This window comes from Panthera onca, chromosome X (assembly GCF_046562875.1).
Source record: "Panthera onca isolate mPanOnc1 chromosome X, mPanOnc1 haplotype 2, whole genome shotgun sequence".
Classification (NCBI taxonomy): Eukaryota; Metazoa; Chordata; class Mammalia; order Carnivora; family Felidae; genus Panthera; species Panthera onca.
In genome coordinates, this window is record NC_138357.1 from 62,125,962 (window position 1) to 62,141,316 (window position 15,355).

A 15,355-nucleotide genomic window follows, 5' to 3' on the forward strand; every position below is an offset into this window, starting at 1 on the left:
GAAAGATCTCAGGCAGGAAAGGTTTACAGGAGGCTGTTTTAGCCAACTAGGTCCAGGGAAGGATTTAGACCATTAGGGGGAAATTTCTCCTCATCATTCTAACATACGATTTAGAATTTAAGCAAAGATAAGCATAAAATGTCTAATAAAATTCAGGTTCTGATTTTTCTTATGATGATTGTTGAGATGCCTTGAAAAAGATGTGTCAAATACCAAAATATTTTAAGACTTTTATTGCCTCTTCCCTGCAAGTGCATCTCCACCTGCTGTGGGATCCAGACGTGCCAGGATAGGCAGTGGTCAAGCTGATGGGTGAAAGGACTTGGGTGGTGTTGAAGTGGGGGGGGGGTCAGGACTAGATGAAGGGATGAGAGAAACCTGGGATGACACTTAGATTCTGACTTGTCTCACAGGGTACTGGCCAAGTGCTGCCTTTGGAGTGCTACTGCTCCCTACGTTAGGCAGAGGCCCCCTCCAAGACAGGCACACCTCTTACATCAGCAAGCTCATTTTAATTATTAAGGAACTAGTAAGAGAACAAACTAACATCATAGCTAGAAGAACAGAGGAAAAATAAAGTATAAATCATAAATAAAATAGGGAATAGAAAAAAAATGAAGTATATAAGACAAAGAGTTGTTTATTTTTTAATTGATAAGACTAACAAAACTTGAGCAAGACTGACTAATAAAAAATAATTAAAGCTCAAATAAATTCTGATATAAACAAAGGTACATTGGTATTGATTTAAAGAAAATAAAAATACTATGAGATCACTATGAACAACTATATACCAACAAATTAATCTAGATGTAAATAAACAAATTCCTAGAAATAGATAACTACCAAGAATGAATAATGACGAAAAGTGAATCTAAAAAGATCTACATTGAGTAAATAGATTGAATGAGTAATTATATATTCTTGCAAATAATAAAATCTTAGGAATAGATGGCTTCACTGGTGAATCCTATCAAACATTCAAAGAATAATAAATACCAAACCTCCTCAAACTCATCTAAAAATTGAAAATGATGGAGAACCTTTTATGTCATTTAATAAAGTCAGCATTACCTTTATAACAAAGCCAGGCAAAAACTGTACTAGAAAGGGGAACTACAGACTAAATTCTTTAATAAATATTGATGCAAAAATCCCCTCAAAATGTTAGCAAACCAAACCTTGGAGAGAGAGAGTTTAGGAATATAGCAGAGTAGGAGGACCCTGACATCTCCCTGTCCCACATTTACAGCTAGAGATTATCCATATTCAAGTCAACTAACCAGAGACTGATCCAAAACCTGGCAGAATAAAATACACAACTAAATAGAGAAGAAGCTGTATTTGAAACGTTAGGAATATCAGAAATGTGGAGGGAAACTGCACAGGAAGAAGGGAGCTCTGTATGCAGACAGGGCAGAGAACCAGGCCCTCCCTCTAGGGAGCTTCCATGGGGAAGCTTAATCCACATAATATTTGGCTTAAAAAGAAGAGAGAATGAATTCCTTGCATTTGTAAAAACAGTGGGACTTGAAGCCTGGAGCTTTTAAAATCATCTGACTCAGCACTGGGTGAACCAATAGGGTGAGTGGGTCTCTGCCCTTAAGGAGACAGAAGCCTGAATGGAGAGGCAACATAAAAACTGAAGTTTTCACAATGCCAGAGCAAAGGGAAGATAGATCTGTTCATACTGATTTTGGAGTGTGTTGGAGGACTATTCCAAAAATTGGAGAACTGGCAGGTGTCATATTCCTCCCCTACCCCCCAGGGTAAACACAGAGCCACCTTTAGGAAGTGGTGCTGCACATACACTTGGTACCTAACTTGCTGGCAGTGCACCATTCCCATGAATTCTCCTGAGGACTTGCATGCTCCAAGCATGATAGCCTCAGGCCCAGGGTCAGGACAAATTTTGTTAGATGTGCACCATGCTCAGTCACCTGGTGCACATCTGTTACCATGTACTACACTCAGGCACTTTGCTGAACTCAGCTGCATGCCCTCAGCAACCATTGTGCACCAGGCCTACCTGTGCCAATCCATCACTGTGCTGTACTCAGCTTCCCACCCCCAGCCACCCAACCCACAGTGCTTCAGAGGAACTTGTATATAAAAAAGTGGACAAGTGAAAATATTGCTATTTTCCTTGCCTCTCTCCCAGTTTCTCAGGGGGAGGAATGCCCCCTCAGAGCTTGCCTTCCTAGATCCCAGTAATACCAGAGAAAGCAAGCATAGCCCATAACAGTTACTGTAGTAACTTTTACTGCAGTAACTTTTACTGCAGTTACTGCAGTAACTTTTACTGCAGTTACTGCAGTAACTTTTACTGCAGTTACTGCAGTAACTTTTACTGCAGTAAAAGGACAAGTGACTCAGAGACAACAGCAAGGTCTAAGAAACACACATAAGATACTGTTCTGAAATGTCAGGTTCCGGTGAACAGGGGACACTGCACTGCAAGGTACTCTGGGATCTCTTCCTCATAAAGTCACTACTTTCAAGAGCAGAAGATATATTTCACTTTCTTAACACAAACATTCAAAGCAGCAGACAAAATGAGGAGAGAAAGAAATTTATCCCAAAATTTAAAAAAAGCAGGACAAGGCCACAGGCCAAGATAGAAACAAAAGAGACAGAAGTAACATACCTGATAAAGAATTACAGCAATGATCATAAGAATACTCACTGAACTTAAGAAAAGATTGGAAGACATGATTGAGATCCTAAACACAGAGTAATGAATAATATAACAGAGATAAAGGGCCCAATAAACAAAATGAGAAATAGGCTTAATGGAATTAAGAGCACCATGGAAGAAACAGAGGAATGAATTAGTGACCTGGAAGACAGAGTAATGGAAAGTAGTCAAGCTGAACAAAAGAGAGAAACAGAATTATGCAAAAGAAGAACATACATAAGGAACTAAGTGCCTCTATCAAATGTAATAACATTCACATTATAGGTGACCCAGAAGAAGAGGGATAAAAAGGGGCAGAAAAATTCTATAAGAAATGAGAGCTGAAAACTTCCCTACTCTGAGGAAGGAAATCATTGTCAAAATCCAGGAGATACAGAGAAATTCCATCAAAATCAACAAAAGGAGACCCACACCAAGACATATTTTAAATAAATTGGCAAAATATACTGATAATGAAAAGAAAATTAAAAGAAGCAAGACAAAAGTCAGTAACTTACAAAAGAAAACCCATAAGGCTAGCTGGAGATTTTTCAACAGAAACTTTGCAAACAAGAAGGGAGTGGCATGATATATTCAAAGTGCTGAATGGGAAAAGTCTGCAGGAAAGAATATTCTATCCAGAAAGGCTATCATTCAGAATGGAAGGAGAGATAAAATTTCCCAGAAAAGTAAAAACTAAAAAAGTTCATGACAACTACATCAGCCTGCAAGAAATATGAAAGGGGACTTTTCCTGACTGTATAAATGTAGGCAATGCAAAAGCTGTAAAACCGAATAATTCTGTAAAAAATCAGTCGAGGAATTCACAAGATATAATATATGATATAATTACACATACCAAAGCTGGGTGTGGAGAGAAGAGTGTGTTCAAGCTTAAACCATCAACTTAATATAGTTTGATATACACAGAAGAGATTGTATACAACCTAATGATAACCATATAACATATACCAATAATATGCAAAGAATAAAGAGAAAGAAATTCAAATATATCACTAAAAACCCAGCACACCATGAAAGAGAAAGACCAGAAAGGGTCAGAAAAAATTTACAGAAACAATTACTAAAATTTTGAGTGTAAATGGAGTAAACACTCCCATCAGAAGACCTAGGTTGATAGGTTGACAGAATGGGTAAAATAACAAGACCCATCTGTATGCTGCCTACAAGAGACCCATTGCAGACCCGAAGATACCTACAAATTTAAAGTGAGTGGATGAAGAAATATCGATCAAGTAAATGGATGTCAAAAAACATTGGAGTGTTAATACTTACATCATACCAAATAGACTTTGAAACAAAGACTGTAACTAGAGAAAAACAAGAACACAATACAATAATAAGGGGGACAATCCAACAAGAAGATATAACAATTGTAAATATATATGCACCCAACATAGAACACCCAAATACTTTCAACTGTTCATAACAAACATAACAGGACTAACCAATAACAATAAAATAATAGTAGCAGACTAAAACACCCCACTTACATCCATGAACAGATCACCTAAACAGAATGCCAAAAAGAAAACAATGGCTTTGAATGATACATTGGACCAGATGGATTTCACAGGTATATTCAGAACATTCTATTCTGAAACAGCATAATACACATCATTTTAAATTATGCATGGAACATTCTCCAGAATAGATCACATATTAGCTCATAAAATAAGCTTCAACAAATTCAAGATCAAATTCATACTATGCAACTTTTCTGACCGCAGCATATTGAAAGTAGAAGTCAAGAACAAGAAAAAAAATCAGGAGAAAATACAAATGCATGGAGGATGAATGGCATGCTATTAAATAATGAATGTGTCATGTAGGAAATAAAAGAAGAAATACAAAACACATGGAAACAAATGAAAACCGAATGTTCTAAAACCCTTTTGAGGCCACAAAAGCAGTTCTAAGAAGGATGTATAGAAAAACAGGCATACTTCAAGAAGCAAAAAAATCTCAAATAAATAACAGAACTTTACACCTTATGGAGCTAGAAAAAGAATAACAAACAAAACCTGAAACCAGTAGAATAAAGGAAAAAATATATATTTTAACATGAAAAACATGTTATAAAACTAAAAACAAAACCCCACAATACAACAAATCAATGAAATCAGGAGCTGCTTACTTATTTGAAAAAAAAAATTGATAAACCTCTAGCCAAACTTATTAAGAAAATAAGGGAAAGGACACAAGTAAATGAAATCACAAATTGGAGAGGAGGAATAACAACCAACATCACAGAAATACAAACAATTGTAAGGGAGTAGTATGAATAACTATATGCCAACAAATTAGGCAACATGGAAGAAATGGGTTAATTTCTAGAAACATAAAAAGTACCAAAACCGAAACAGAAAGAAATAGAAAACTTGGACAAATTGATAACTAGTATAAATATTTAATTAGTAATCACAAAACCCACAACTGTTGACAGTCCAGTACTAGATGGCTTTACAGATGAATCCTACCAAACATTTAAAGAAGAATTAATGAGGAGGGGACAAGATAGTGGAGCATCATGGAAGTTCACTGATTCATCACTGAAATGAAACTAGGTCAGCAACAAACCACTTTTCACACATATAAAATTGATCTCAGGATTAATACAACAATCTGCATAACTCAAGCCACATAACTCAGCAGGTACTTGTCACTGAGAGGCCAACTGGGGGAGAGAGATGCTGTGAAGGGTAGGGAGCTGTTTTTGTTTGAGGAGAGAGTACAGAGATAGGTGGGAGAGCACAGGAAAAGCACTCTCTCTGAAAGCAGCTGGAGAGAAAGAGTGGAAGCACCCACAGGGGTCTAAACAAGAAAGGGAGAATGGAGAAAGGAGAGGGTCAATACCATAGGACTCTACAAACAGGGGAGCACAGAGTCAGAAATTCCATAGCTCGATACTTGGCAGTGCTCTGGTGGGAAGGGCAAATCCTTGGGAGCACACAGCAAGGTCTGAGGGGTCCTCAGGCCACAAGGGGAGAGGCAGTTACCCTGGTGGGAAGACATTTGGTAGAGGCCATGCAGCCTTCCCATAGGAAAAGGTCCTAGTGGATCCCAGAGAACAGCAATGTTTGCTGCTATTGGAACAAGGGTGCTAGGGTGCGGTGAAGCCTGGTTCTAGTTGTGTGTTGTGATTTGCATAGTCCCCTGAACCACTCTTGCAACACGATCACACATACTTTTTTGGGGGCAGACTGGCACCCAGATGCAGTCTCTGAGCCTCTGCAGTGGCACAGTTGCACAAGCGTTTTCCAGGGGCAAGCCAGAACCCAGCCATTGCTCAGCAATACCTTCCCCCAGAGGGTTGGAGTGGGCCGAAGCTGCAGTGCCCTTAGGGGTGAGAGGTTTGGAAACACAATCCCATATGAGTTAAAATTCAGGAGACAGGGACCACCTGGCATGCTGACAGCTTGATCATGGACACTGAAGAAGCCGAGAGGGGACAGAAACCTGAGATAAAGAAGGGGTGCCTGATGGCTGGTGGGTGAGAGCAGAGATCTGATGCTAAAGATTGGGAAGTTTGGTGATGCCATTTTCAACTCTCCCATGCCTGCACTTACAGGTGGATGAGCCGCAGATCAATCCACCCCAAAAAGCTAAGCATCGCCACCTAATGCATAACGGAACAGTTACACCAAGCCCTGTCCAACTGCACAAACCAAGCCTTAGAGGACCACCAAAATCTCTCCCCCTACCTAGTGTACATACTATAAAGGGCTTCATAGTTTGACTTCTAGGGGAATCTGGATGTAATTTCATTCAGATGTCATTCTGTTAGCTGGTCCATCTATTCATTTTTTTTTCTCTTTTTCTTTTCTTATTCTTGGATACAGAAATAGAATTTTATCTTTCTTTCACATTTAAAAAAATAAATTTTTACTATATTTTTTAGTAATTTTTTATTTTCTTTTATTTTCTTCATTTCATTATATTCTATTTTATTGTATACATTTTTTTAATTTTTAAACATTTTCTTATACTCTTCTTTCCTCTTTTTATTCATTTCCCTTTATTCTCTATTGTATAATATTATTTCAACAACCAGACCAAAACACACCTAGGATTTGGCTTCCTTTACTTGATTTTTTTGTTTTTAATCTTTTAATTTTTATTTTTTAGTTTATTAATTATTTCACTTCCTCCCAAATGATGAAAAGAAAGAATTCACTCCAAAAGAGAGAACAAGAAGAAGTGACTGTCAGGGACTTAATGAACACAGATATAAGCAAGATGTCTGAACTAGAATTTAGAATCATGATAACAAGAATACTAGGTGGGGTTGAAAAAAAGCATAGAATCCCTTTCCACAGAGATAAAAGAAATAAAATGTAGTCCGGATGAAATTAAAAATGCTATAACTCAGATGCAATCTCAAATGATTGCCATGCGGCAATGATGGATGAAGCAAAGCAGTGAATCATTGATATAGAAGACAAAATTATGGAGAATAATGAAGCAGAAAAAAAGAGGGAAACTAAGGCAGAAGAGCATGATATAAGAATTAGAGAACTCAGTGACTCATTAAAATGAAGTAACATCTGAATCATAGGAGTCCTAGGAGATGAAGAGAGAGAAAAAGGGGTAGAAGGTTTATGTGAGCAAATCATAGCAGAATACTTTCCTAACCTGGGGAAAGAAACAGACATCCAAATTCAGGAAACACAGATAATTCCCATTAGATAAAACAAAAACTGACCATCAATAAGGCATTTCATAGTCAAATTCACAAAATATACAAAGAATTATGAATGCATCAAGGGAAGAAAAAGTCCTTAACCCATAAGGGAAGACAGATCAGGTTTGCCGGAGACCTATCCACTTGGCAGAAACTGGCAGGCCAGAAACTTGGCAGTCCAGAAAGGAGTGGCAGGATATATTCAACATGCTGAATCAGAAAAATGTGTAGCCAAGAATTCTTTATCCAGCAAGGCTGTCATTCAAAATAGGAGAGATAAAAATTACCCAAGACAAACAAAAACTAAAGGAGTACGTGACCACTAAACCAGCCCTGCAAAAAATTTTAAGGAGGACTCGCTGGGAGTGGAGGAGAAAAGATGAAACAAAACAGAGACCAAAAGCAACAAACACTAGAAAAGACCAGAGAACATCATGAGAAACTCCAACTCTACAGGCAACACAGTGGCAATGAATTTGTATATTTCAGTACTCAGTCTAAACATCAATGGACTAATGCTCCAATCAAAATACGTAAGGTAACAGAATGGATAAGAAAACAAGATCCATCTGTATGCTGTTTACAAGAGACCCATTTTGGTTTTTTGAATGTTTATTTTTGAAGGAGAGAGATAGACATAGAGAGAGAGAGAGAGAGCACAAGCAGTGGAGGAGCAGAAAGAAAGGGAGACACAGAATCCAAAGCGGGCTCCAGGCTCTGAGCTGTCAGCACAGAGCTCAATGCAGGTTCCAACCCATGACCTAAGAGATCATGATCTGAACTGAAGTTAGATGCTTAACCAACTGAGCCACCCAGACGCTCCACAAGAGACCCATTTTAGACCTAAAGTCACCTTCAGATTGAAAGTAAGGGGATGGAGAACAATCTATCATGCTAGTGATCACCAAAAGAAAGATGGAATAGCCATACTTATATCAGACAATCTACATTTGAAAATAAAGACTGTAACAAAAGATGAAGAAGGGCATTGTATCATAATTAAGGGGTCTATTCACCAAGAAGATCTAACAATTTTAAACATTTATGCTCCCAATGGGGTCCCCAAATATATAAATCATTTTATCACAAACATAAAGAACTCTTTGTCAGTAATACCATAAAACTAAGTGACTTCAACACCCCATTTACAACAATGGACAGATCATCTAAACGGAAAAACAAGAAGTAAACACTGGCTTTGAGTGACTCACTGGACCAGTGGACTTAACAGATATATTCAGAACATTACATCCTAAGTCAATGGAATACACATTCTTCTGGAGTCCACATGAAACATTCTTCAGGATAGATCACATACTAGGACACAAATGAACCCTCAACAAGTACAAAAATATTGAGATCATATCGTGGATACTTTCTGACCACAGTGCTATGAAAATTGAAATCAACTCCAGGAAAAAAAAAATTCAAAGACAACAAATACTTGGAGATTAAAGAACATTGTACTAAAGAATTAATGGGTTAACCAGGAGTTTAGAGAGAAATTAAAAAGCATATAGAAGTCTATTAAAATGATAACACCACAGCCCCAAACCTCTGGGATGCTGCAAAGGTGGTCATAAGTGGAAAGTATACAGCAATCCAGGCCTTCCTAAAAAAGGAAGAACAGTCTCAGATACACAGCTTAACCTTACCCATTAAAGACCTGGAAAAAGAAGAGGAAATAAAATTCCAAACCAGCAGAATAAGGGAAATAATAAAGACTAGAGCAGAAATGAATGCTATCAAAACCAAAAAAACAAAACACAAACAAAACAAAACAAAAACAAACAAACAAATAAAAAAACCAACAAAAAAGTCCAGTAGAACAGATCAATGAAACCAGGAGCTGGTTCTTTGAAAAAAATGGCAAAATTGATAAGTCCCTAGCTAGTTTGATTAAAAAAAAGGAAAGGACCAAAATAAATAAAATCAAGAATAAAAGGGGAGAAATCACAACCAACAATACAGAAATACAAACATTAATAACAGAATATTATGGTAAATTATTTGCCAATAAATTGGCCAATCTGGAAGAAAGGGACAAATTCCTAGAAACATATAAACTACCAAAACTGAAACAGGAAGAAATAGAATATTTGAAAAGACCCTTAACCAGTAAAGAAATTGAATTAGTAATCAAAAATCTCCCAAAAACAAGAGTCCAGGGCCAAATGGCTTTCCAGGGGAATTCTATCAAACATTTAAAGAAGTAACATCTATTCTTTTGAAGCTATTTCAAAAAAAAATAGGTGTAAGGAAAACTTCAAACTCATTTCATGAGGCCAGCAATAAGTTGATTCCAAAACCAAAGCCCCCACTAGAAAGGAGAACTACAGACCAATTTCTCTGATGAACATGGATGCAAAAAATATCAACAAGAAACTAGCCAGCTGGTTAGAACAATACATTAAAAGAATTATTCACGATGACCCAGTGGGATTTATACCTGGGATGCAGGTCTGGTTCAATGTCCACAAATCAATCAATATGATAGATCACATTAATAAAAGAAAGGACAAGAACAATATGATCCTGTCATATTGAAAGATGCAGGGAGAGCATCTTTCTTGATAAAATATCAAAATACATCTTTGTTTCTTGATAAGAACCCTCAAGAAAGTAGGGATATAAGGATCATACCTCAAGATCATGAAAACCATTTATGAAAGACCCAGCAATAATATCATCATCCTGAGCTGTTTCCCTCTAAGGTCAGGAACACGACAGGGATGTCCACTCTCACCACTCTAACTCAACATAGTATTGGAAGTCTTAGCCTCAGTAATCAGACAATACAAAGAAATAAAAGGCATCCAAATCAACAAGGGGGAAGTCAAATTTTCACTCTTTGCAGATGACATGATGCTCTATATGTAAAACCCAAAAGATTCCAACAAAAACCTGCTAGAATTGATCCATAAATTCAGCAAAGTCACAGGATATAAAACCAATGCACAGAAATCGGTTGCATTTCTATACACTGATAATGAAGCAGAAGAAAGAGAAATTAAGAAATATATCCCATTGTCAAAAAATAGATCAGATTTAAAATTGTTCCAAAAACTATAAAATAACCTAACCAAAGAAGTAAAATAAACCTAACCAAAGAGATGAAAAATCTATACACTGAAAACTATAGAAAGCTTATGAAAGAAATTGAAAAAGACACAAAAAAAATGGAAAAAAATATCCCATGCTCATGTATTGGAAGAACAAATATTGTTAAAATGTCTGTCTACCCAAACCAATCTACATATTCAATGCAATCCCTATTAAATAACACCTGCATTTTTCACAGAGCTAGAACAAAAAATCCTAAAATTTGTAAGGAAACAAAAAAAGACCCCGAATACCCAAAGCAATCCTGAAAAAGAACACCAAAGCTGGAGGCATCAGATTTCTGGATTTCGAGATGTATTACAAAGCTGTAATCATAAAGAGAGTATGGTACTGTCACAAGAACAGTCACTCAGATCAATGGAACAGACTAGAGAACCCAGAAGTGGACCCACAAACATACGGCCAACTAATTTTTGACCAAGCAGGAAAGAATATCAAATGGAATAAAGACAGTCTTCTCAGCAAACGGTGTTGGGAAAACTAGACAGTGACATGCAGAAGATTGAACCTGGACCACTTTCTTACACCAGACACAAAAATAAATTCAAAATGGATGGAAGACTTTAACGTAAGACAGGAAGCCATCAAAATCCTAGAGAAGAAAGCAGACCTCTTTGATCTTGGCCATAGCAACTTCTTACTCAACATGTCTTTGGAGGCAAGGGAAACAAAAGCAAAAATGAACTATTGGGACCTCATCAAGATAAAAATCTGCACAGTGAAGGAAACAATTAGCAAAATTAAAAGGAAACCAACTGAATGGGGGAAAATATTTTCAAATGACATATCAGATAAAGGGCTATTATGAAAGATCTATAAATAGCTTATCAAACTCAATGCCCCCTAAATAAATAATCCAGTTAAGACATGGGGGGACATTTTTCCAAGGACACACAGATGGCTAGCAGACACATGAAAAATTGCTCAACATCACCCATCATATGGGAAATACAAATCAAACCCACAATGAGATACCACCTCACATCAGCCAGAAAGGCTAAATTTAACAATACAGGAAACAAGAGATGTTGAGGATGTAGAGAAAGGGGAATCCTCTTATACTGTTAGTGAGAATGCAAACTGGTGAAGTCACTCTGGAAAACAGTATGTAGGCTCCTCAAAATTTAAAAAAATAGAACTACTTTATGACACAGCAATTGCACTACTATGTTTTTATCCAAAGGATACAAAATACTGATTCAAAAAGGCGCATGCAACTCAATGTTTACAGCAGCATGATCAACAATAACCAAATTATAGAGGGAGCTCAGATGTCTACTGACTGATGAAAGGATTAAAATGATAAAGAAGTTGTGGTATATTTATATTTATATTTGTATTTATACTTATGTTTATGACTATGTTTATATTCACACACATACACACTTATGAATGGATAACCAAGTAGTGATGCATACACACACATACATATACGTGCAATGGAATATTACTCAGCCATCAAAAAATAATGAAATACTGCCACTTGTAACAATGTGGATGGAGCTGGAGTGTATTATTCTAAGTGAAATAAGTCAGTAAGAGTTAGACAAATACCATATGTTTTCACTCATATGTAGAATTTAAGAAACAAAACAGATGAATATTTTGGAAAAGGGAAAAATTGAGAGAAGCAAACCATAACTTTAGAGAATAAACTGAGGATTGATGGAGGGAGGTGGGCTAGTGATGGGCTAAATGTCTGATGGGTATTAAGGAGGGCACTTGTTGTGATGTGCACTGAGTGTTATATGTAAGTGATAACTAAATTCTATACCCAAAACCAATTTTACCATATATGAGAGGTAACTAGAATTTAAATAAAACCTTGAAAAAGAGTATCCAATACCCTCAAAAAACATTATCCAATTAAAAATGGGGAGAAGACGTGAATAGACATTTCTCCAAAGAAGAAATTAAATGGTCAACAGACACCTGAGAAAATGTTCATCATCACTTACCTTTAGGGAATTGCAAATCAAAACTAAAATGAGATATCAGTTTATTCCTGTGAAAATGGCTGAACTCAACAACACAATAAACAACAGGCATTGGAGAGGATGTGAAGAATGGAGAATGCTCTTGTGCTGCCTGTGGGAATGCAAACTGGTGTAGCCACTGTATTGAAGTTCCACAAAAAGTTCACAATAGAACTACCTGTGATCCCTCCATTGTACTACTGGGTGTTTACCCAAAAAATACAAAAACACCATTTAAAAAGGATACATGCACCCGAATATTTATAGCAATATAATCTATAATAGCCAAATTGTGGAAACAGCCCAGGTGTGCATTGAGTGATAAATGGATAAATAAGTTGTGGTATATATATATGATGGAATATTAGTCAGCCATAAAAATATGAGATCTTGACACTTGTAATGATGTAGATGGAGCTAGAGAGTATTATGCTAGGCAAAATGAGTCAGTCAAAGAAAGACATATACCATATGACTTCACTCATATGTGGAACTTAAGAAACAAAACAAATGAGCATCATGGAAAAAGAAAGAGACAAACCAAGAAACAGACTCTTAACTATAGATAAATAACTGATGGTTAGCAGAGGCGAAGTGGGTGGAAGGATGGGTTAAATAGGTGATGGGGATTAAACAGTGTTCTTGTGTGATGAACACCAGGTGTCATATGTAAGTGTTGAATCACTAAATTACACACCTGAACCTAATGTTACACTATATATTAAGTAGTTAGAATTTAAATCCTTTTTTTAAAAAACTTAAGAACATTAAAAATGTTAGCAAACCAAAAACAACACCATATCAAAAAATACGTATTGAGAATTTATAATTTACTAACAAAATGAAAAAATGTATATTATATATATATATTTAATATACCATGCTAACAGAAAGAAGGAAAAATCCACACAATAATCTCAACTAATTTGGAAAAATAATTTGACAACATTCAACACTCCTTAATGATAAAAATATTCAACAAACTAGAAATAGGAAACTCCCTTAACGTAATAATCGCATTGTATTTTACCTCTCTAAAATTGACATAGCAATGTACCACAGACTGACTGCCTTCACAGTATACATTTATTTCCTCACAACTCTGAAAACTAGAAGTCTGAGATCACAGTGACAGTACAGCTGATTTTTTCTGAAGATTTTCTTTTTGTCTTGAAGATGGCCATCTTCTCGGTATTTTCACATATCTTTCCTCTGTACTTGACCACATTTATATTTCTAATTCTGATAAGGATACCAATCCTATTGGATTAGGACCCACACTAATTACCTCATTTGATTTTAATTACTTATCTAAAAGGTCTTTTCTCCAAATACTGTCGCATTCTGAGGCACTGGATGTTAGAACTTCAACATATTAATTTTGGGAGTAGTAATCCAATGTATTATAAGTCCCCCATATTTATTTTCTTCTTGCATATAAAATGCATTCATGCTTCACAAAATCCCCCAAAGTCTTAACCCATTCCAGCATAAACTCTAATTCTAATATCTAATCTAAATATTTTCTCATTAGGTATGGGGGAGACTTAAGGTATGATTCTTCCTTGAGACAAAATTCCTCTTCAGCCATGAACTTGTGAAACCAGAGAAGATTTATGCTTCCCCAACTGAATGGTGTGACATTAATAGGGCATACATCCTTATTCAAAATGGGAGAAATTGTAAAGAATAAAAAGGTCTTCATACATAAGCTAAACCAAAACCCAGCAAGGAAATTTCCATTTAATTGTATCCTTCTTAACTGCATTCTTTATCTTTTGCGTCCATTGATCAATGTCTCTATACCCTTGGCTTTGGGCAATAGCCATGCATTCTTAGACCTGTGCAGAAGCAGCCTGGACCACTTAAATCTGAGTGATAGACCTAATCTTTGAAACCAAGGATTAGGTTCTGCCCTCTGAAATCAAGGAGACAGCCTTGCCATCCAGGTCTGTATCCTCTGGACCTGTGGTTGTGGTGGCAGTTATGAAGACCAGTAAACTGCCTTTAGGGCCATTCTTCCCTTTCCTTAAAGAATAACACATTTTAAGCCAGATATCTCTTTTTCCCTTCCTGAAGAATCCAAGAAAGGTGATAGCTTTCTTTTATTTTCTCCCTTTAGTATAATCTGGGCATGTTTCTGTTTGTATAAAATCCTAAAAGCCTTTTGTCCTCCCATGCTTTTGCTGGTATAAAACACTAAAACCATGTTGCCTCCCATGCAAATCACAGAAGTCAAAACTATTAGACAACAGGCTGTTTCACAGATATTTCCTGGAAACCTGCATCTCTACTCCTGGATTCTGTTGAGATAGTTTATTGGACATATGAATCACACCCATGATCTCATTAACAAATTGTTGGCCAACCATGTCTTTGATGTGTTCTCAGAACATATTTCACATTTTTTTGCAATATGAATGATATGAAAGTTTTCAAAATCTTCAAGTTCTGATTTCTTTTTAATAAGCAATATCTTCTTCAATTACCTATTTTCTTGAATTTTACTATGAAGAACAAGGAAAAACCAAGCCACATTAATACTTTAATACCAGAAATTTCAAAGATGTGTGAAGAAATTCCAATGTAACTTAAACACATTAAGACAAAATATTGTAAGACAAAAAAAATCTATGTTAACAAAAATCATCCTAATCAGTACCCTAATTCATGAATTGATCTCTTGATTTTCTCAGTAGTGAACATTAGCCAGTGCTTGGTCATTATTACTGATAGTATGGGTCACTAAATTATGGGCCATAGGTAAAACTGACCCGATCACCTATTTTATAAATAGTTTATTAGAGCACAGCCACATTCATTTGTTTACATATTGTCTATATCTGCTTTCATGCTACAACAGCAGTGTTGTAG